Source organism: Amblyomma mixtum, chromosome 3 (assembly GCF_055824585.1).
Source record: "Amblyomma mixtum isolate Tamu chromosome 3, ASM5582458v1, whole genome shotgun sequence".
Lineage (NCBI taxonomy): Eukaryota > Metazoa > Arthropoda > Arachnida > Ixodida > Ixodidae > Amblyomma > Amblyomma mixtum.
In genome coordinates this window covers 345296941-345320577 of record NC_143014.1, presented here as the reverse complement: position 1 = coordinate 345320577, position 23637 = coordinate 345296941, and positions in this window count along the sequence as shown.

The window sequence follows — 23637 nt, the reverse complement described above, 5'->3', positions numbered from 1 at the left end:
GCTAGGATGACAGAGCACCGTACCCAACACGCAGATGTCTTGGTGTCAGATATAACCATCGGTTTTTTAATATGTATGTTTATCTGAAAAACAGTGTAATTTCGACTCATCAACAAAAAATGACGTTAAAAATATCTAGCATTCTCCTATGCCTTGCCCGGCCTCACTGTTCACTACTTTCTGAACACATATTGTGTTCTGAACACATATTTTGTACACATATTGAACACATATTCTGAACACATAAACAGACTTTTATCATTCGAAAGAAAAGAGCGCGGCTTCACGCATCTTCGCTCCTGGAGCCGCCGCATAACATTGATCCAGCCGTAGGGGTCATATTAACTGGTGGTTTTGACTTCACCTCTGTTAAAAAATTCACCATTGCTTTAAAGCAAAGTTTAAAGAGAAGAAGAACATAGGTGTGTAAATGTTGGAGCACACCTAAGTGGGGCCCTCGTTCAACTTGAAGAGGGAGAGCTTGAACAACCAGAGTAGAAGACCTTCAACTCACCACGCCGGACTTTCCCTCGCTCGGCGCCGAACGACCGGTGCCCTGGCTTCGCAGCTGGGCCTGCATCATTGTCCATATCTTTGTACCCTCTCCTGCACCAAGCAGTCTACACGAGCAGTGAGCACATTACTCGCACGTAACCAAACGACATGTTTTTTTTGGCACCGACAAAGCCTTTCAATTCTGCATTAATTTGTTCGAAGAGGAACCGGAAAATGATAGAGATTTCGCATCTGCACCGTCTATAAACATACTTTTATCATTCGAAAGAAAAGACCGCGGCTTCACGCATCTTCGTTCCTGGAGCCGTAGGGGTCATATTAACTGGTGGGTTTGACTTCACCTCCGTTAAAAAGAAATGCACCATTGCTGCCAAATGAACCACAATGCGCCGTAGCTGCTCTGGTCTTGTGGCAGGGTTTGATAAGAATAACGTCTGTTACAAAAAAAAGAAAACTGCGGATACATTGTTCACAGTGAAAAAGTAAATCGATAAGCACTTGTAACTAATTCCTTCACATCATAGTGAAAAAGAAACCAGCCTAAATTGAGCGATAAAGTGATGAAAGTAAAAATTCTGAGGGCACAATTCTGCTCGTATTGAAGAATGCGAAAATAAGTGTTTAGAGGAAAGGAGAGCTTCTTGAGGGAAGGAAAAGGCGCAGTAGCTCTAAAATGTTTACATCTTGATGGACAAATCAACCGCACCTTAATGCATGCAACTTAAAGTGCATACGTCATCAGTCCAAACCCCTGCCGGAAGCTAGCCTCCAACTTCACATCTCGACATCTCTGTGGGTACCTTAAAGAAAGATGTATTCTCAGAAAGCATGCAACAGAAGATCCATATGTCATTGGTCGGAAGCCCTGTCGCAAGCTAGCCACTAACTTGACTAATGTATGTAAGATGTACGCAATGATAAATGCTATGACAGCACCGACAAGGCTGTACAACTAACCGTTGCTCACAATTTGCGATTGTACTCGGGAATACTGCCACAACGTGGAGGTCAACTAGTGATGACAAAGCTGGGATTTGGTATTAACTTGTGATATTTTTTGCTCAAACAAGCGTCGTCGCTTCAGTGGATGCGATTTTGCAACGCAGCTCTCTTTTCATCATTTTTTCTGGCTGCACGTGACAGGGATTGATATTCAGCTCGGGTGTGACGTCATAACTCTAAGTTTTGAGTCACGCTGGCGGCACGAGTTCGATTCCCACTCAGGACACAGTTTTCTTTTCTCATTTTTTGACTAATTTCTAATGGCGTCATATGCCCGATGGCATCACAGGGGACCAACAAGATAAGCTGACAATGCAGGCATCAGAGTATGATTCCAATAACTTAATAACCGGAAGATGCGTAGAGATAGCGCACGTAAATCAACCACTTCAAAAACCATTCCTTTTGTTGGGTTCCGCGAACAGTTCTAGCATCAAGAGCACTAGCATACTTGTGCGTAATTTCGAAGTGCTCTTTCATAGTTATTTGCCAGGTCAATTCAGCGCATTTCTCCTAAGTTTAAGCATACTTATGAAGAAACATGTGGTTATTTATTGAATTCATTTATATCGCTTTGTGGCTGTACAATGAAAATTTTAAGCACACCAAGCCTATTGAAGTTTCAGAAAAGTGCTGATATAAACGTCTTTTATACTTTCTATTACCTAACATCTCTGATAGTAAACAGAGTAAATGTAATCATCACGATGATATACTTACCCTGTCACCTCTCAAAATGAAACTGTTTGCAATTGCAGTCCTTGCGTCTTTCCTCGTTGTTCAGTCTAGTTTGCTGCCTGATCCATATCATCAATTAACCCTCAACCATGAGTTGCACCTGACACGCCATGTTCACTGCGACAACATTGTTTTCATTCCGCTAAAATGCGATATGCTTTTCCATTTAGTTTTTAGTTTTGTTCACTTCTCTCTCTTGAAATAATGCTTTTCTAGGGCAATGTGATTCATACTCCCGTTGTAATAATCGCACAGATGGTTGGGATCGATAGACTGAAAGCTACAAATCCAATATCTCTCACAGAATGTGTGTTAAGGAAAGCACATTTATAAAAAAATAGAGACGGTTTTTCAAGGGAAGCTGTTTAGGAGAGAAACATGGCAGGGAAAACCCGTCTCCACTACCTATTTTGCAATGTAAGAAAGATTAACAAACGAGTAGTGAACAATCACTTTCTGTTTCCTCATCTAAGCTGTGCAGATGAGTCAACATAGAACACAGGCCAGGTTGTTGAGAAAAGGCAGATATTTCTCGTAACTACGTCTATTTAGGGCATTTAAAAAGTATTGCTGCTTTGTGCTTAGTCCCGTCAGCGCTAAATGATGCCTAAAGGGCACACCTTCAGTAACGAGTAATATGCATATTCGAGCGGCGTTGATACTGCACTGCGGCCAGGGCTGGAAATCTTTTTTGATCCGGAAATTCTGAAAGGAGGGTGGGCCCCTTCGAAGAACACTGAAGGCACGCACTAGGCGAGGCTCGTTTGTGCCCGTACTTTCTGATTACAGGCAAAAAATCGAGCTTTTGGGTGAACTCTTGACTGCATCTATAACATGGCTACATAAGTAAAATTCAAAATAACGTCGTAGTTCTCAAGTGAAAAGAACCCGTATTGAACATAATAGATAAGGCATGAGTGCTGTGCCTTCAGCGTATCAGCCGTTTCTACGTTTTTGTACAGCCGGCCAAATCTTTAGCTAGCTTACGGGATGGCCGTGTTTTTCATGCTCCTGCAACTTATGACAGAGCAAACATGAGAAAATATCAAATCTAAGCACAGCCTCACAAAGCCCGTGAGTAAGCTCACTAAGCCTGTGCGATGCCCGTGCTACGTCGTAAAGCACAGGAGCGCAGAAAAAACGGCTGTTGCGCAAGCTAGCTAAAGAAAGGCCGGCTGTACAGATCTAATACGAAAGCGTCTACTGCCCTAACCTTGTGTGCAAGTTTTCAGGTTAAATAAGGAGAGTTTTATTATGCACGTCCTATGCTACGGCCATGTAGTGTCTCCAACATCCTTTATAGCCTAAAGCTGGCTAAGTTACATGCTTGCATGGTGCTTATTCTTGCGGCACTTTATGCTGATTGACGGATATCCTCAAAAACGTTCAAACCACCACAGTTCAGGTAACTTTTGAAACCTTGTTGTAGCTAGGTTGTAAACAGCTTACGTGTGAGAACATTCTGAAGCGGCACTTTACAAGCATATTGCAAAGAAACTATATGACGAACCACTTCGGCAGCCGGCTTACGCTTCTGTAGATCTATCGTGTTCAGGCTGTTTTATAATATCAAGACGTCTGGCGCCTAGCGGAGGCATATGGGTGCCATGGAACATAAAACTCTTTAGCCCTCTCGATAGTGTAATTCTCCCGATGTTTTCGCACTGAGTGCTAGGTTAGTAATGATACTCTGCAAAGAAATAGACTCCCCTGTTCAGGACAGGTCTGAAAAAAAACCTCCTCAATTCCCCTGGAAAATAGCCAAAACCTATTCACGAAAGAGCTCTTTGTTCCTGTTCCCTACGACTAGTACACAGTGTGAGCTTTTTTTTACACATTGCAAAGAGTAATAAAATTTTGTGTGATATATGAAAGACGATATGGCCGAAAAGCTTTTAAAATGGTAGAGAGTCTGCAGGAATGGCTCATTAAATTATGTCTTTGAGGTGCTCAAGGCACCGAAGTTTTAAACGAGACCTCTTACTGTCTTTTTTAAAACAAATATTGCCTTTCTTGGGTGGTCGCGAGATATCTTTTGTGTTACACTCTTTAACAGTTTTTCCTGACTCTCTGGGACTTACTTGCCTGTACACATATCATAGAAACAAAGGACCTAAGAGGTGGGATAGTGCATTTCAGGTGACTGTTCTGATTTCTTTCTTCCAAATCTGAACTCTCTGATTGGAGGTTGATTTTTTTGCTATTTTAGAAACTGGCTTTCGACGTTGATTGTAGGCACAATATAGCACTCAGAAATATTGGAAGAATTATATGTTGTTCAATTTACCGGCAAATCTTAAGCAACATTCATACTTGAATTGAGTTCCAAGAGCCCCACAAGCCGTAGAGGACTCTCAATGTAACCGAACTGCAGCAGTCTAAGTGTATTTTCAAAATTTCTCCGCCTGTTGCTAGTTGCGAGTATTATGTTCTTTGCCCAATACTAGTGAAGAGTTATCTTCTGGATACATTTTTCCTAAAGAACTTAGAATAAGGTTTCAGGTAGAACGAGAGAAACTGTTGCTAAAAGAAAATAAATCATAGCCAATAGAGTTCACCAAAGCGGCCTCCCTCTTAGATATACCGGCAGTTACACTGCACTTATAAATATTCCATACGCACTTACATATAAAAATACGCCGGGAACTGTTCCCCCAGATATCTTAGAAAATGCAGTTCAGAATATTTCAGCGATATGTGAATGACAGTTCCGGTTAAATAAATGGAGCGATTTTGCAACAACCATCCAGCTACTAAGTAGTTCCATCGAGGAACCATGCAGAATAGGAGTGTAGGCTGAGGAGCAATGGCGGCTCCGACACATGCCGAAAGACGCCAGACAATGGCACACCCGCAAAACCGCTCAGTAACAGGAGGCGAAGATCTAAAAGATGCGAGAGCGTTTTTGCAGGCTAGTTGGTTCAATACTGCAATTGGTTTTAGCCTTCTCTCCTGTCAACTTCATTTCTTCATGTGCTGTGGTTTTGAGCTAGCAACCGATTCCAACCGAAAAGATATGCGAAGTTGGGCTTTTCGGTGCGCTGTGGCAACAACCTGCTGCAGGGGCCGATGTCTACTTTGCGCTTAATGCAAGATTAGATAGGAGTATATTGATGGATGCGTGACTGGCTGTGGAGCGCCTTGCGGGAAAACAGCTTCGCATCGCTCAAGTCACTGGCCTCAACGGCCGAAATTCCACCGACTGCAGGATGAGTGCCCCTCGCCAAATCTGCGTGATTCCCTCATGGCAGGTGACTGTGGCCAAGAGGTGTGGGCTCCCGGCGTGCGCTGATTTTTGGACACATGGCGAGTTTGACGGCCCCTCACAGCGCATGGACGCCAATAAGAGATCCATTAGGCCGTGCGAAATTACACAAAGCTCTCAAAACCGCGGTACAGAAGACTGTCGGAAGAAGCCCTAAATAAAATTCTAGCCTTGACCGTTAAACTCCGCAAAATTCTGAACGGCTTTCACAGGTTACGTTGGGATAGCAAAATACATTTTCAGGCATCTATCGAAGTGAATATCAGAAAGCGGCATCTGAGCGCCTTCACAATTAATAGTGGCTGTTCGGTTCAGTGAGAACTCCTAGCACTTTTTCGCCGGCAACTGAAAGTGAGAGGAGGAAGGGGGGGGGGGAGCAACCTTAGGTGTTTCAAATATTCGGCAGCCTGGACATTCCGAATTCAGTAATCTGAAAAATCTTCCACTGAATCTAGTGGACGCCACCCGCGCGCACACGTAGAAGTGAGTCTCTCTCTCCTATATCGAAGTCTTGATTCTGACAGTGACGTGTCTGTCGTCACTATTGTGGATCAAGGGAGTCGATGCGTCTTCAGCATTATTTGCCGCGTGAGTATATGGCCGGCAACATAATGTTACCCAGTGCCATTACATATCCAATGATGAAGCTCTGTGTGCATTCGACGCCAGCCGCCGTCAACTCACGCATTACATGGGGGATATCAAAAGGCAGATATATAACGGAAACCTGTTCGCTTCTGGGTTTTTGGGTGATTCTTCGGTGCGTTTGTGTCTTTTCTATGTTTCTATGTTTTGGGCAATACAACGGAGAAGGTCGAGAGAGAATCAGTACGTGTGCGGAGTGGTCGAGTGTGCGAACGTGGAGAAGGCTGTAGGCCACCGCACAGAGCCCAGACCAGGCCTTATCATATATGAACTAAGACAGGAAAGTAAAAACATCGTTTTTGTTTGATTCTATGCCCACAAAAATGTCTGCGCGTTGCTCGCGCGGAACGAGCAGGACGCGCGACGCGTCGGATACGCCCGCCTTTCAACTGTTAGAACAACGGACGAATGGAATGTCTTTCGCGAAGGTTTGGGGGATGACGTTATCAGCTAGGCTTGGATGCCAGCGTAGCGGTGGCGGAGGTGGGCTTCTCCAAAGAAACAGTGATCGAGTTTTCATTTCAAATTTTTACTGCTTTTCGTTGTGCGCATGGTTCTAGTCTTTTGCAGGGAGAATCTTTGATGCCTCATATAAGAAGTGTGCTTGTCTGTATAAACTGTTCAAACCCCAGGTCAGTAGCCCATTAAGATGAATTTAAATAAATACTATGAGCAGCGCTGCCGAACGAAAAACAGTACGTCATTGGCTTCCTCCAGCTCCGGTGCGCAATTGTTCTAAAATGTTGATTCATTTTACGCTAAGCCCACGGTGTATCCTCATTCTGCAAAGGTGGATTGGCTGTAGGGGCACTGCTTTTTTCCTTTTTGGTCTGCCGCCAGAATTTCTCACGCTGATTCGAAAGAACAAGCGCATTATTTCTTTATGTACATGCTAATAGCACAATTACAACACAAAAGCATTAGTGGCTGCAAAAGAACGATCAATGATTTTAGCATATTTACCGTCAATGCAGCTCTTTTATATCGTCGTGTTTGTGCTGCTTTAGTCTATCCTCTTCTGAAATCCGTTCGTTCGTGCTTTCTTTTGCGAGCTCATTGTATTTTCCTAAAGCATTCAATAAGCAGCGAGTGTATCAACTGTGCATGCCGAGAGCACCGCTTAAGATATGGGGGGGGGGGGGGGGGGGGGTTGCGTGGAGTACAACTTGGCGACCTGCGCCGACCCAGATGATGTAAACAGCTTCTGACAGACACGTATATTCAAGTCTTGCTCTCACTGGATCTGCCCTTATTTATTTAATTGTTGGGATTCTTATACGCAAGTTGTGCAGGCTGAGGCCTTTTTTGATAATTTATACATTGTTTGCTAGTGCCGATTAAACACTTATTCCTGGTCGTCTAAATAAGGCTTTCATTACAGCCTCAGCGCCCCAGCAGCATACCTTGGCAATTACTAGAAAAAAAATGAAATGAACTTCGGGAGGGATCCCCTTTGTGCGAATGCACAGCAGATATTTCCAGACAGTGGCATATCTCACCGTTGTCACACCTGCTTCGGCTATTCCCACTTTCGGCTCCGTCGAGATGGCTTTTCCTCTCAGCAAAGCCCTTTCCCGGTTTCGTGCTCCGCACGTCTTCTTCGCGGAAAATCTTCCGTGCACGCACTCGCTGCATAAGACATGCTTGCTCAGTCAATTGCACTCTGAGCATTTCTGTCGCTGAAGAAGAGGCACATAAAAGCATGTTGAGACGAAGCGCTCCCATCTGTATTGCATACAACCTGTCGTTTGCGAGCTGTTCATCTTTACTGCTGTTGCTAGTTCTGTGCATACTTGCACTTGCCGCAGTGAACCGCAAGCACGATTCGTCTCCAGTGATGAGCGAGAAAAAAAAAATTTTCTCACATTCATCTGCTGCTCAACAATGTACTATGGAAATAATAAACTCCTTGCATTTCGGGTTGTCCGGAGATATTTGCCGTCTATAACACGACACCGAACAGGTCCGGTTTGAATCTTTATTTCCGCGAGAGATCTCCCGTATTTAAAATGTATTCTGTCCAATTCGCTTCATTCTGACAGTTTTTCGAAGTTAAAAACCACCTGCCGCCTCTTCGGCGGCCTCCTATACCACGGCTGCAGGGCCTCAGATTGCGTAATGTTATGTCCTTTCGTTTCATTGTTTTTCACAACAAAACTTCAAACAACGAATGTGGCGTGTCATTTCTGCCGGTAACTTACAGAATTCAACACCCAGCCTAAACCAAAAAATTCAAGCGTTTGTTCGAATGCCGAATTCAAATTTCATGTTTAACCGTACAGTAATGTTCGAGCAACAGTGTACTGTTTTCTTCCGTTGACATCTTAACTGGCATGTGGTACATTCTGTAGAGCTTCCCTAATAGTTTCTTTTTCTCCCCTACATCTGCACATGAAAACACACGATGCCTGTCGCTTCCACACCATTTACCTCAGCCGTTTTTCATAACAAATAGTGCTTTTCTCGAGTGTTTTACACGTTGAACATCCCCTGATCTTCACTGATCTGTCCTAGTACCTCTGCTTAAGACTACAATAGAGGGTGTCCTTGTTATTGTAAGCTTAGGATTTCAGCCGCATCACAGGCATAGGACACTGTTAGAGAACGTGCGTTTTTTTTAGTTTTCACGAATCCCTTCGCATTTCGCATTTGTTCCAATCCCAATGAGCGCTGTTTCAAAGGCAGCTGCATATTTCAGGCCATCGTTATTTCCGCCTTTGATTTTCTATGCCGTATCCACGAAGCTAGTGGGGCTAGCGTTTCGATGTAAGCGCAGCGTAAAAAACACCGGCGTGCTGTGCGATTTTAGTGCACGTTAAAGAATCCTACGAGGTCTAAATTAAAAACCGAGGAGACCTCTTAACATTACCCCTGTCATGTTCCCTTCTATAATTCGCTGCATTGCTCTCAATTCAATTTGAGCCCGGTTGATTAGTCTCCAAGTTCCAGGTGCTAGAAGCACGAGTCATACTTCATTTCTTGCGCCTTGCATAAAGGGGTAGCCGCATCCAAGTAAAACGGCGGGATTGGTCCCAACGCGAGAGCCAAAAAAACCTCGGGGACACCGAATTCCATTGTGTGCTGGCAATTTGATAGCATCCGAACTTACTGATGATGCTTAATCAAGGGAAATGCGCAAAAAAAGAAACGGACGAAAAGAGCACAGGAACGGGCTTTAGAGCTGGTGCTTAAAAGGGTGCTTAAGACCTGCGTTCTAAACGTCTTGCAAGATATCATAGAACCTAAATAATATGTGCATATTTTAAGACTCACTTTATTTAACTTTAGAACCGATGAAGGCGGTAAGGGTAGTGTATGCTTGAATTTCCTCCATGTCTTAGAACTCATATCGAATATGACATAACTGATGGAAAAAATATAAGCACACCGACACAAACTACCAGCGCAATGTGTTTGAGAACATGTGCGTAACTTTATATCCTATTGCGATTACCTCACGAGCATAGCAAGTTTTAACAAGTAAGTATCACAGTACGCTCTCAGCCTAGTTTGTGTCTACAATATTTTTTGTCACTATTTTCTTAGGAACCTCATTTCAGCTACCCATGCATCGCACTAAATAGAAAGCCACACAGGTTTACCTCGAAAAGGCGCCCCTTTTTTGTTCACTTGTGCGCCAGCTGGGTTGCACAGATTGACTACAAACACTAAACGGTACCTGCTATGGAGCCTTTGGTGATGCATGAAAAAATTAAGTGGGTCTTTAGATGAAAGTGTGTTCGTCCTCTACATCGCTTCATGGGCGGAACTTGATTCATCTTTGCGGTGGCGAGTGAAGGCAATTAAAAGAGCCTTCACAGTTTGGTGTTTCATCTTCGTTGTCAGATGATGAGACAGTTACTGAGAGTATTCTCTGTTACGTTTCTTAGTTTAAGCAGCAGATGCTGACGAGCAACCTGAACTATTGCTACGTGGATGCTTTCCTCCGCAATTATCTTAAGTTCCATGCGCCGACAATCCAGCGAACTTTGTTACGCTGTGGACCCAAGTGAACAAGAAAAGGGTAACGGCAAAGCAGGAACGTACAATCCGGTTGCACTTGAGTGACTAAAAGCATTCTTGATGAATGCGAAAACATGTGAAAACATTTAATTTCTTTTTATTGTATTAAGTAGGCAGGGCGTCAACTTTGGTAATAAAGAAGAACAGGCAGCCTTCTGCAGCAATAAGCAAGTTCATAAGATGAGAGCTCAAGTTTAGATTTATATTCATGGTTTATATTGAAGAGGGTCTAACGGCTCAGACCAGGCAATGAAAGACGCCGTATTAAAGGGCTCTCGCAATTTCAATCACCTCGGGTTCTTTAACAATGTTTCTCACAGTACATGGGCCTCTGGACGTTCGCCTTCATTTAAATACGGCCGCCGCGGCCAGGACATCAACCCACGTCCGTAGGCTCAGCGTGTGGTCAGCGTGTCGGAGTCAAGCGTGTGGCCTTCGATGCGTTGCGTGCTCTCGCGAAACTTGGAAAAATCGTCAACATCATGCGACCAGCAGCCGCACTCTAATCCACCTATTACACACCACATTTGATGAACAAAATACCCGTGCTTGGCAAATGAAACGACATGCCGTGGTCTCATATTATTGCGAGATGGGTAAACACGCAGTAATATGACCGCAGACAATGGATCCTGAACAGTGATTCAGATCTGACGTGGGCGCGGCGATTTGTACGTACGTCACCTGCTTCCTGTGGGTTTTAAGTGGAAAAGCATAAAGGTACGGTCCATCCAACTGCAGTCACTCGACCACCAGCAGTTGCTGCCGGAAAGGTACGTGCGCATAATTTCGATATAAGCTAATATCATCTGGTTTACCGTTTTCCTCTAGGAAACGTGTGCAGCTTAGAAATTTAGCTGCCTATCGAATCTCTGTGCAACAGCTTCACCCAAGAGAGTCAACACTCGATTAAAAGGCCTCAGAAAACGGCCTTGTCTGTCAGCGCCTCACTTTTGCTAGTGCTTGCTCGATGATCTGCATTCTGAAGTTTTTCTCCTAAATAGGTCATATGCGCAGAGATTTATACATGTGGTACTTATCGAATATTTTTCAGCATGTCTAAGATATTCTCAGTGTCTCCGTGTCAGTAATTTATTTGTTTATTAAGTTATTTATTTATTTATTTATCACAAATACCTCAAGGGCCCTCGGGTGGGGGCTTTCCATGAGGGGTGCCTTTTACATGAGGGGTGCAATTTGTGCAGTTTTACTCAAAGTGCTCAATTATAACATGTTATATGCTTGGCTCGATGACCATAGTGTATGTATTCCAATGTTGTGAAACGATACAGTGTGAAGTAGTAATTTGGCTGCTGGTGACGCCTTATCTGCTGTATTTTTCTCGTTTGGTCCTTTCGTGTTATACAAATTATGTACCCACCTATTATGGTATTGTTGTTCAAGACCACAGTATCTATATATAAATATTGAACAATAAAAAGGTGATGTGCCTTTTCATGTACTGCGCAGAAAACAAGGAAGACTACGCGCTCCTACCGGACTTCACACTTAGACCGTATGCATACATGCGTGCAGGCGCATGTCAGATCGCGTACTCGTAGCGGAATTTTCGGCGGTTCTTGAGAAAGGTCTCAATCACAATGTTAATAATAGCCGGGCGAACCGACGTCACAGGCGAAATATTTCGTGAATTCGAAGCATACGGCCGTAATACGAAGCGAGCGCTTGTATTTTCAAGGCAGCTATAGGATCCAGATACGATCAATAACACACGCATGCACACAAACGCACGCAAATAAACACAAATTCAGACAAACGCGCACACGCTAACGCATACACACAAACACAAGCACGCACAGTAAATAAACAAACAGCGCGAACTGTTTGTTTGCGGTGCCGTTGCAGGTGCCATTGCAGGCAACACATACGATGTGCACCGCAGCCTTGTCGAAATTAGCGAGTTCGTCGCGCTTAACATCCTACAAAACATCGCATGAAGTACCCCGGTGTTTCTAGCCCGTATAAAAACGGCGTCGCGCCGAGCGCTGCCAGCACAAAATCACCCTACAGGTCCGACTGTTTTGTAGAACAGCAGTAATAGACGAGGACTGAGACAGAAAAACACAGAGAGGCACTGACTTGCAACTAGAGGTTTATTGCTTGGAACGTGGAAATAGATAGATCAGGATGCAAGTAAGAATAAGAAAACATAGGGGTGATAACACTTGCCCATCTACACTAAAAAAAAAAACACAATGGTAGAGCAGCATTATTTTTCTTCAGATACAAATTCTAATTGTTTGGTAGACAACGCTAAGGAGCGACTCCTGACCAGGGTGTCGAACCGGAATTTTTTCGGGTTCGGTTCAGGTTCGGGTTCACGCCTTTCGGGTTCAGTTCCGGGTTCGGCTCCGGAGCGACATTCCGTTCCGGTTCGAACCGCTCCGGATAGCGTCGAACCGGTTCAAACGGGTTCAAACGGGTTCAGACTATAAAAAATGGCTGAGGCTTAGCTAAGGTTAAGCCTAGTCAGATGCGAAGCATATTGATGGCTATGCTTGGTAATACATGGCTTTCCTTGGTTGAATACTTGGTCATTTTAATACAACCACTAGAAGCCTTCGTCGTGGGGGAAGACAACGGCATGGCTACAGCGGAACGCCGACTAACCCCGAGACGCGCGTTGGGTGAGCGCCTGGATTGCCACGGAAGCCGCGTCCGCCTGCCCGGTGGAGTGAGCGTTTCACCTACACCGAGTGTGAACGCGCGTTCGAAATGCGCGGGAATGCCGCTCGAGGACATTCCGGCGTCTGTGCGATGACATCGTTCTCCCACTCCCAGCGCGTGACGGCGATCTGTCGGAAGCAGTGTCGCGCACAACCACAGCGACGGCGCGAGGTGGGTCCCCGTTTCTCCACTGTCGTGACGTCATCGTGTCACGTGGTGTGGCATCATCGTGTCACGTAATTTGGAGGCGCACAACCACAGCGACGGCGCGAGGTGGGCCCCCGTTTCTCTACTGTCGTGACGTCATCGTGTCACGTGGTGTGACGTCATGTATCACGTGATTTGGAGGCGCATAACCACGGTGAAGGGCTGAAGCGGTAGCTAAAGTAGTATGCTTCGCATAAAAATTCTGAACGTAGGTTTTTATTCAACCTTGTTTTTCTGCTTACTTTTCTTTGTGAAATCAACATATAAAGCAACACTGCAAAATTTACTCAATGCGAGATGTTTTACTGTCCGCGGCTAAAGGATTTAAATTTACTCAAGAGCCGCGAAATCAAATGAACTCAGAATTAGTGTACACTGGCTTTGTGAACTAGACTCTATCTGATGAGATACATAAAAAAAAGCTGATGGATTTTTCATCTACGAAACTTTTAAGCTTCAGCAGTTTCGGAGTCCCCGTCAGGCGAGTAATGGGTCTCTCTTGAAGCTCGTGTCAATTGGGAATTTCTCCGCCGGAAAATGCTTAAGCGGGCGCCGTCAGGACCGCTGCATGCGCCCCCTATGAGCGGAAGTTGCCTTGTATTTGCAGGTATATACAGTAAAGACATCATTTTGTCACCCCAAAAGCGGCTTGCCAGTCACCCCCCCACTCTGGCACACCTGCAGCATACATCTAGAGAGTTTACCAAAAATATTTTATTTTCATCACCTGCCTTCCCTTCAACTAAGGCATTGTGGCTTCAAATAAACGTTTTCATCATCATCATCATCACCTGCTCTATATCGCCTTTGTAACTCGCATTATATATCTCGACCACCTATAGCTCAGTTTCTTCAAAAACTCAGCTAATCGTGGCTTGTCGCTAGTACAGTGTAAAATTAAGATTTTAGCCTATGCTGATGTCGTCGCCGTCTATTGCTCTGATGAAAAGAACATGATAAAAAGGCAGGCTTGCATTGGTTGAGGGCACTTCGTGTCTGCACGGACACAAACATGCGACGTCTTCAATGCGACGTTGCGTTGTGACAATGCAGCGATTGGTGCATTGCGAGAGGAGGACCGTAAATTCGTTAAAATAGAATTTTTGTTACTTTTCTGGGACGTTTTCAAAGGCAGCCCATGCGTGGACAGAATTCCATGCTACCTTGATACAGATGGTGAGTGTTTCGTGGAGTTTTTGTCCACTAACCTGTTTCATGATTTTTATTTTCCGAAACCGATAACCACCGCTTCATGGCAGCTGTGCTTATTAGGTGACTAAATGCTCATCTGTCTTTTATGTACTATCAGCGTCAAATGAAATGCGAACAAAACACCTGAAACGCGAGCACCAAAAATCAAGCATATTAGCGGTTGGAGGTGAAATACAGGCGTGGCCTATTAACATTTCAGAAGAGCGGTCTTTTCAGCTTCGATCGGTAAATCAACTGCTCATGTATTTTGCCTCCCTAGTATAATATCTGCGAGTTATGCTGTTCGCGTTTCAATTGGCTTGTTCGCGTTTCAATTGACGCTGATAGTACATAGCCGTGAGGGAATTTTGCGCTGACACACTCGATTTCCTAAATATTCGCTTTTCTTTACAATACCTTCACGGCTTCTCCAGAATACAGCTGACAAAGCTCCTGATCGGTCATTACTTCCTCTACGTGCAGCCTTACCTAGCCTTTCTTGACGGCCTTATATTAAGGCGAGTTCAGAGGATGTACATTCAATGGGCCCCAAGAACCTTTCTTAGACTTCAAACGTCGACCATACGTGTCAGCACATGCCATCGAGCCAAGGGGACGTTTGTGCCATGATCAGAGAATTGCTACATCTGCAAGCAAGGAGGGACAATTGAACAACGAAATTATTTGTGACGCTATGTTCGTTTCAGACATAGCTCGCTTCAGCAGCCTCTTAAAAAGGACATTGAGGTCATGCCTTACACTATAAGATTTGTGCCAGTAATGAAGGACACCAGAATTCCGTGTGAACTTTTCCTGTTAATAAGACTGCTTATCGTGTGAATAAGCTGTATGCTTACGCACAATTGCCACTTTCGGCCAGGTCACTGTTCAGAGAACAGTGACCTGGCCAGAACGTACATGCTGCGAAAGTTCAACCTCCTGACTGGTAGCCCTTTCTTGACGTGTGCGTATTCAAGAATTTTTATGTGCAGGCAGAGCAAGGGAGTGATAGTGGCATGAGGCCGTATGCCGACGTCGCGGAATTCGACCCAGTCAAGTAAGGCAAGACGAGGTCAGGGAGGTTTCTATATTCTATGCGGCCACAATAAAAAGAATCTTCAAAGATGGCCGACTAGCCTAAGGCATCAGTAAACGAAGCTTCTCTGTTGCGGCCGCCGCCACTGGCTTGATTCCCACTTAGCGTTAGAGTATTGTATGTAGTTGGTTTCTTTACTGCGTTAGCAGTATAGTCTCCTTTCTCAAAAATTCAAAAATTTCCGTCTGTGTGTGTGCGTGCGTGCGTGCGTGTGTGTGTGTGTGTGTGTGTGTGTGTGTGCGTGTGCGTGTGCGTGTGCGTGTGCGTGTGCGTGTGTGTGTGTGTGTGTGTGTGTGTGCGTGTGCGTGTGCGTGTGCGTGTGCGTGCGCGTGCGTGCGTGCGTGCGTGCGTGCGTGTGCGTATGTGTGTGTGTGTGTGTCCATGCATGCGTGCGCTTAAGCATGTGTTTGGTCCGGGCACTCACTGGCAAAAATTTGACAGACGGTTGCAATTGTCAGTAATGCGAAGTTTAAGCGCAACTCATCACACGCTACCTGGCATGTGGCGTATTATGCTGCCAGCCACTCTTGGGGTCTTCCCGTGGCTCTGCTACTTGGACAACCGGCTACGCCGACTACGCCGACTACGACGCGCAACTGGGGAATGGACGCATAATAGCTGCGGTCTAAAATGCCCCATCTACCTGCAGCCGATCTACCTGAGGTGGAATGCTGTGAATGCTGCAGGTGTGCCGTCGCAAAGCGTTCTACAAAAGAACGCGAAAACGCTAGCGAATCCTGCATCTGTGGTGCAAAAACTTGTCTTTGAGTCGTCGCGGTGGTGAGCGGCGAGATTACAATAAGTTGGAAATTTTCGCTGGGACGCGCCGCTCAGTTGCCCATTCGCTTGCATGTGAACCAACCTTAAGCCTCTCTCCTCCGACACAAACAAGCCGAAGCGAGGGTTCTCGCACAGCTCCCGCCCTCACCGTTCGACCACGTTTTTTATGTGGCACTCTCGGTAAAAGAAGACGCATTGCGTTCGCTGCTATTGACGAGGGTGGCGCTGGTGAACTCTCTCATGGTTCGGTTTCACTGCACGTATGTACCCCTGAAAGCCAAAAATATAAGACAATCGCCGCCGCAGCGCGGAGGTAGGCAGACAACTTAAATTTCCTCACTGTGCGCTTTTCTGTACAGCCTCCACAGAAGAAGGCAGACGACTCATGTCCTTACAGGGTATTTGTTTCCTCTACTGTTGTACCGGCAACCTTTTCTGGAGTTCCTTAACACCAGTGCTTTAAAACGTGTTAAGCGAATGTACATTTATTTCTTCTGCTGCAAAAACGTTCTTCTCTAAGCTCCATACACCGACGCTGCCTGTCAAGGCATTACTTCATGCTGAGGAGATGTTTGTGTCATGGACGGTAAATTGCCACCTGCTCAATGCGAGAAAGACCATTGACCATTGTTTTATTCTGCGCAGTGATGCTACGTTCTTCTGAGACATAATTACGGCGAACGTACACTTGAGAAGGGCATTGAAATCGCGCGGATTAGTACCCGTTTTTTGCCAGTGGAGAAAAACTGTGTTTTGCCGTGTGATTGACTGTTTAGTCTCAAGAACCGTATGATTGATCGCCGCCGAATCACCGCGGTCATCGAAATCTTTGTTCCGTGAGCAGTGCGCTTTGGTGAGGGGAGTATATGCTGCCCTGGAAGGGCCGCTTTGCTGGCGCTCCTATCTATATGCATGGGTGTGCCTCTCAGATGTTTAGGGAGGTGGGGACGTGCAGCGGTGTGGTGGGCTCGTTTTACACAGCCTGGTGTTTTGTGGCATGGGCTTACTCCGATTTTTCTTTTCGGCACTATTTCCATGCAATAAATAAAAAATCGTCGCCGTAGCTCAGTTGGCAGAGCACCGGACACAAAATTCGGAGGTCAGGGATTCGGATCCTATTGGCGGCATGTTTTTTTTTCAGTTTAATCAATTATCGTTAAAAATAATTTCTCTTTAAGCTCCTATTGATGAACACCGCAAATTACTTTAAAAAAAGTACATCCCCTATGCTCCTTGGTTTCGGTTATTGTGGCTTCCCTCATGTGCGGCAGAGAGGCAGATATAAGCCGCACGTCAGAGAATTCAAGATGCAGCAGTCTGAGGACAGCGTGACGAAGCTGCCCGCTAGCGATTGACATTTTTTTTTATATAAGCAGAAGAATTTCAATGCATCGACATAACAGAAAATCACTTCATCACAGTTACATTTCATTTCAGTAGCCCCTTTCTAGGCGTTTATCACATCTCAGCGAGCGCATGTATTTCCGCATTGCCTCTTTGTGTAATCACTATTTTCTTTTTCTAAGTATCGTACCCCTGCTACATGCCAGCCTTTCATTGCTTATTTCCGTCGCTTGCCACAAAGAATGTTCGGATTCTTTAAAAAGAAAGCGCATATGTATATTTCTTTGTTTTGTAATAATAGTATTATGTGTGTTCTAACGAGTCAAAGCGGCGCGGAGTCTATCAGGAACGCTGTAGTGGAGGACTCCAGATTATCGTAGACCAGCAGGGATTCCTCAAAGTGCACTCACATCGCACAGCACACACGCACTTTTTGCATTTCGTCGCTATCAAAATGCGACCTCGCCACCGGTATCGAACTCGCGACCTTGACATTAGCAGCCGAGCACCACAACCACTGAGCCATAGTGAGGGGTCTTATTCATTATCTGCCATCTGAGACAAAGAATGCCTCAGAAAGTAAATGTTGCACAACGTAATTGGATCATTGCGCATATGCTTCACATATTTATGGTACTCGACACAAAGAAAAGGAAACCATTCTCACTCAGTGCTTTACGAGTTAAAGCTGTGCTAACAGTTCGAGTAAAGCTGTACGTAAGCATGTGAAAGGGGGATACTATAAAATATAACATCTCACGTCAATCTGGCGTAAAATGCTTTAGAATTAGCAAAAGCACATTGCGGAAACGTCAATTAGCTTTCTTCCTAGACACGAGACTTCTTTCAGTTTTTTTGTCGAACTGGATGCAATTTCGACTGGATGCCATTTTCTCACTGCATAGCGCCGACAGCTTTCGCTGGGTAAATCTGCGCGCTGGCATATGCCGTTTGGTCTGAAAAAAAAAAAAGAAAAGAAAGTATGCCGTGTTGCACAAAATGTGCGGCTGAACCGAGTCCCGAACCGGTTCGGAACGGTTCCTTTCAATCGTTCCGGTTCGGGTTCAGTTCCAAGATGGCGAAAAAAATTTGGGTTCGGTTCGGTTCCAGTTCCGGGCAAAAATTCGGGTTCGGTTCCGGTTTCGGGTTCAGGTTCGGTTCCGGTTCGACACCCTGCTCCTGACACATGCGTCCTTTAACCAGGTGATTTGAGCAGCTCCAATATTTTGTCGAGTTAGCGTGTTTGGGTGTCAACTGAACACTTTTTTTTGGAAGTATGGCTTACAACTTTTGCTCTCACAATCAAGACAGTGTATACTCAGATGTCCTTTAATTGTATTCTGAACATTGTTATTGTGTTCTCTCAAACGCTCGTTCAGGCCTCTGCCCTTCTGTCCGACGACTTGGTTTTCGCACGAAAGTGGAATGGAGTAGATGACGCCTTGGCATGCAACAAAATGATTCTCATGCTTTATGGTGCAAATTTAGGGTGTGAATTCGTCGTCAACTTGTTTGCACAATTTTCCCAAACTTTTCTGGAGCCGAAAACAAAACTCTTACGTGAGCTCGGTTGTCTATCTCATTTAGATTGAAGGAAAATTTATGAATGTAAGGAATAACTGTTGTCTTTTCTTTTGCCTTGGCGGATTCTGTGAGGACGTTTTGTTTTTGCTTTAACTTGCGAGCATCGATTCAGATACCAACACGAGAAGCTGCTTACGATGTCCTGCCTTAACAAGCCGGTCAGTTTGGTAGTTGAAACTGCCTTGTTGAAAATGAATGCTTGATTTATTTCAAGCGTTGTTGTTGCATGACTTAGCTTCCGTGCGCTTAATCAGCGTGGAATGCGACGATGTGGATATAGGCAGAGCCTTGTTGCTTTACGACTCATGAGACCAGCAAGTATGATTTGGCGTAAAGCTGAGTCTGAGGTAAAGAAAACTAATCGTGTCATTTTCAGCTTCAGAATCAACGTGAGTGGATGAAGGTACGAAACAAAAATATCTTGAATCTCTTCCCGGAGAGCTTGAAAATTGTAAAGCATGAGAACCATTTTGTTGCATGCAAAGAGGCCGTTATCTACTCCATCCACTTTTTTGCGGAACACAGTACGTCAGGCAGACGGCGATATGCTTGTACAAACGCCTGAGAGAACACAGTATTAGTGTTCACAATTCTTCCATGCAAAGACTGCGTCATCCACTCCATTCCACTTTCGAATGGAAAACAGTACCTTCGCCAGACGGCCCTATGCCTGAATAAACGCCTGAGAGAACACAATAACTGTGTTCAGAGTACTGTTAAATGTCATCTCGGTAACAACTGCGGAGATTGTGAAAGCAAAACTGGCCAGTCATACTATCAACAAACAAAAGTGTTTAGTAGGCACCCAAGCACGCTAACTCGAGAAATAATTTAAGTCGCTCAAATCGCCCGGTTAAATCACGCATGTGTTAGCAGTCCCTTCTTAGCGTTGTCAGCCAAATAATTAGAATTTCTACCAGCAGGGAAGTAATGCTGCTGTATCGCTTTGATTTTTTTCGCGTGCATGGAGAAGAGTGTATTGCAAGACAGGCGTTCGGCTCCTGAACCCTCAGCGGCTGGCGCTTAAGGAAGAAGACGACGACAAGTGAAAACAATGTCAATGCTCGTGCGTGTTCTGGACTGATTGCTGCTTGTGGCGTGTACCGCGACTGTGCCGCTAGCCGTACGCGACGCAGCGCCTTGGAAGACGTCCGGCAAGACAGTATCACCTCTGTGTTATTTTATTGTTGTTTGGAGCCTGATCTATTTATTTCCCCGTCCCAAGCAATACACCTATAGTTGAAAGTCAGCGCCGGTCTGCGCGTCTCTTCATTCCGTCCTTGTCTATTTCACGCTGTTCTTCCAAATGGGATGCACACTAGCTGAAGCATCAGTCCTTACATGTCTGGCTGCCCGCGGGCAGCCCGAAACGGCTCAGCCAGAGAAAAACAAACCGGTTCTGTGCAGCCACTGGAGGTGCGCGTAGCAACGCGGGAAAAACGAGCGTCTGGTTCTGCGCCTTGGCAACCCACGGGCAGGGCGCAGGCAACTAGAGGTGGATAATTGAAGAGGCCCACTGTATATCTACCACGACGTTCGTTGGAATAGAATTCTCCGCTGAGCTAATTGTGCTGCCGCGATTAGTGCATCCACTGAATCTGGCGGAGATGCAATAGCGAAGGAAGCTCCTAGGGCTCACTTGGGTTTGCAAAGGTCTCTGCCGCATGATCCCCCGTAAACTTCTTGAATAAATGCGAACAGGTCAGCGCAAGCCTAGGCAAGTCATGACCGCAAAGTATAGCCAGCGAAGGCTGCGCCAGTACGAGAGCAAAACGAAACAAGGACTTACGGCTTCCGTGAAAAGCGGTAGGCCGGCTCCTATAAAAGCGAATGAGAACATGCCTGAATAAACTGCGTCTTACTACTAACGATGATGTTGATAGAAACAATCTCTCTAGCTGTGTTCCAAGCATTCACAAATTTAAACGCGGTTCTGCGTCCACTATGCGCATTTAGCCATTAATCCGGATAAATAGATCATTTTTGTTACTTGCTCCACTGCTACTGCTATTTAGGGAAACAGCTAAGGAGGGGCACTTGCTGCAACTTGGCCCTGTACCTTGAAAACTCTCATCTTGGTGTCGTAACGAGCCATCATGAGTAGGAACAGACACAAGACGGTGTCTTCTGTTCTTAAACCTTGTTATTGGAATGAGACCGGCTCCCGTAATGTTGAATAATTGGCAGCTTAACTAATTTCTGAAAAATACCTTTTCAACAAAAACAATTAGGCTACTGGTTGTAACTACGGGTTTTTAGCTGATTGTTAGTAATAGACATATTAGCCTTTTTTTAGAATTGCGAAAAGACGGCCACCGTAGCCACCGCGGCTCCGCAATATATGGCTTTCTCGACTAGTTACGTGCACAGGAGGGGTTGCTTTGCCTGCATGCTTTCGAAAGCGCACGTATTTTTTCACGATGCCGCCATATATTGTCGAGCCACAGCTGCGAAGGTATTCAAAATTCGAGAAACTGGTGTGAATATTTCTAACGACCGGCTACAAGTCTTCAATTTTCAACCAGTAGCCTGTTACAGTTAAAAATAATTATCATAAATTAGTTAGGCGACAAACTAGTGAACACTCTTCACATGTTTTCTGAGGTCCATCAACGCAGGTATTATTTTGCCGCAGAAGCCGCCTTCATACCTGAAGATCCTATCTTAAAACTAAATTGGTTCATCTTCGCTGAAACACCTGGTATATGTATATGCCTATATTGATTGTCTCCTTTTGTAGTTCAGTAATGTTAAGCTGTGCCGCTAAAAAATTGCGAACCAGGTTACTCATAAAACGGTATGCGCCGTTTAGAACAATAAAATCAAAATCACTTACTGTCGCACGTACCTGACAACATAAAAAAAAATATTCGCACTTGTTGCGGCCAACACCGTGAATACACTACACCCACAGAAAAGCGCACGATACTTTTCGAGAAACAGTGCTCGAAATATTTTTAATGAGCGAAATTTAAGACTGTTTCAGCGCCATCTAACTCTTAAGTACCAGGCAGTTGTAGAATTGCCCTGTTGTTTGACTTGAAATTCAAGTTCTCCATTTCAACAATGGCGAATAAAACCGATCAAAAAGCAGAATGCGGCGTTGAACAAAAAATAGAAGTGACTACTTACTTTCATTGCGATCTGAAAAGAAATAAAAATTGCGAATTGTTTACATATTGTTCGAGAACAAGGCATTCTCAGACTTAAACCATACACATATATGGGTGATTCGGCAGAGCAACATTGCTAGAAATACCTGCATGGAGCGCATTTTAGCAAGGTGTTCAAGCAAAATAACTTAAGCCATGATGCAATAGTGGCACTGCTCTGTCGTGTGACCGAAAATTCAGTCAGTATTCAGCATTTAAATTGGTTGCGGACATCCGAGGTCTATAGCTAGCAATAAAGAAACACATAAACCCTATATTAAATTATAAACCCCACCCGTTGCAACCACCGTCGTGGCTCAATGGCTTTCGCGTTCAGCTGCTGACCCCAAGATCGCGGGTTGGATTTCGGCCGCGTCGGCTGTAGTTTCTTGAAGAATAAATACAATAATGCTTGGGTGCGGTCAAATTTCAGCGCTTTCAAAGGACCCCAGGTGTTCTAAATTAATCTGCAGCCCTCCTCTACGGCCTTTCTTCACCCGCGTCTCTCATCGGGGCATTAAGCCTCTCAATTTAACCTCTCCTTCCACTAAATATTCCTTTTTCTTTGTGGACCACATTGAAGTAGTGCGGTGAGAAATCACGTTAAGCACTGTTTTAACCTAACAAGTTCCCTTTCACAAGATGGACTAATCATTAAGCAGATAGCTGAAATTATCTGATAAAGGGTGAAAGCGTACCCCAACGTCCTCGACTAACAACGCTAACTGCTTTTATTTCCTTCAATGCGAGGTGCTTCAAAAGGAATTTGAACTACACCGATTGTATATTAAATGCATACCACAAATATCGATTTGACGCCTTATTGCCTTCAGAGTTTCATATGTTGCAACGCAATAAGCAACGTGTTTATGTAGACATTTAAATTGCAATCGTGATAAGGTTTTTAAGGCGCCTGGCTGATGTCAGATGACCCTCCGTGAAAAATATTATTAGGAATTAATCAGGTAATAATGTTGAGAAAAAAAGCTTTTTTGTCGTAATTAAAGGAATAAAAACAGCAGTACCATAGGGAAGTATTCTTGGGCAAACCTTATTCTACTTGTACATAACTGATCTACACCAGTTTCCGAACCGTAGCAGCCGCGCCAGTTAAGCGGTTATGGTGATGGGCCGCTGACTCGAAAGGCGTGGGTTTGATCTCGGCCGCGGCGGTCGTGTTTCGATAGATGCCACACGCTAGAGGTCGATGTACTGTGCGATGTCAGCCAGATTATGAACTCACAGGTTTATTAATTCGTTATGTCGACCATACAAGTTTATTAATCACCGGTGATACAACCCAAGACATAGAAAAAAATCTCCGCATGAGAGAAACAAAATTCATTATGTTCATTGTTTCATATTATCAGCAGGCTATTCTGGGATAAATCTGTTCATATAGCCTA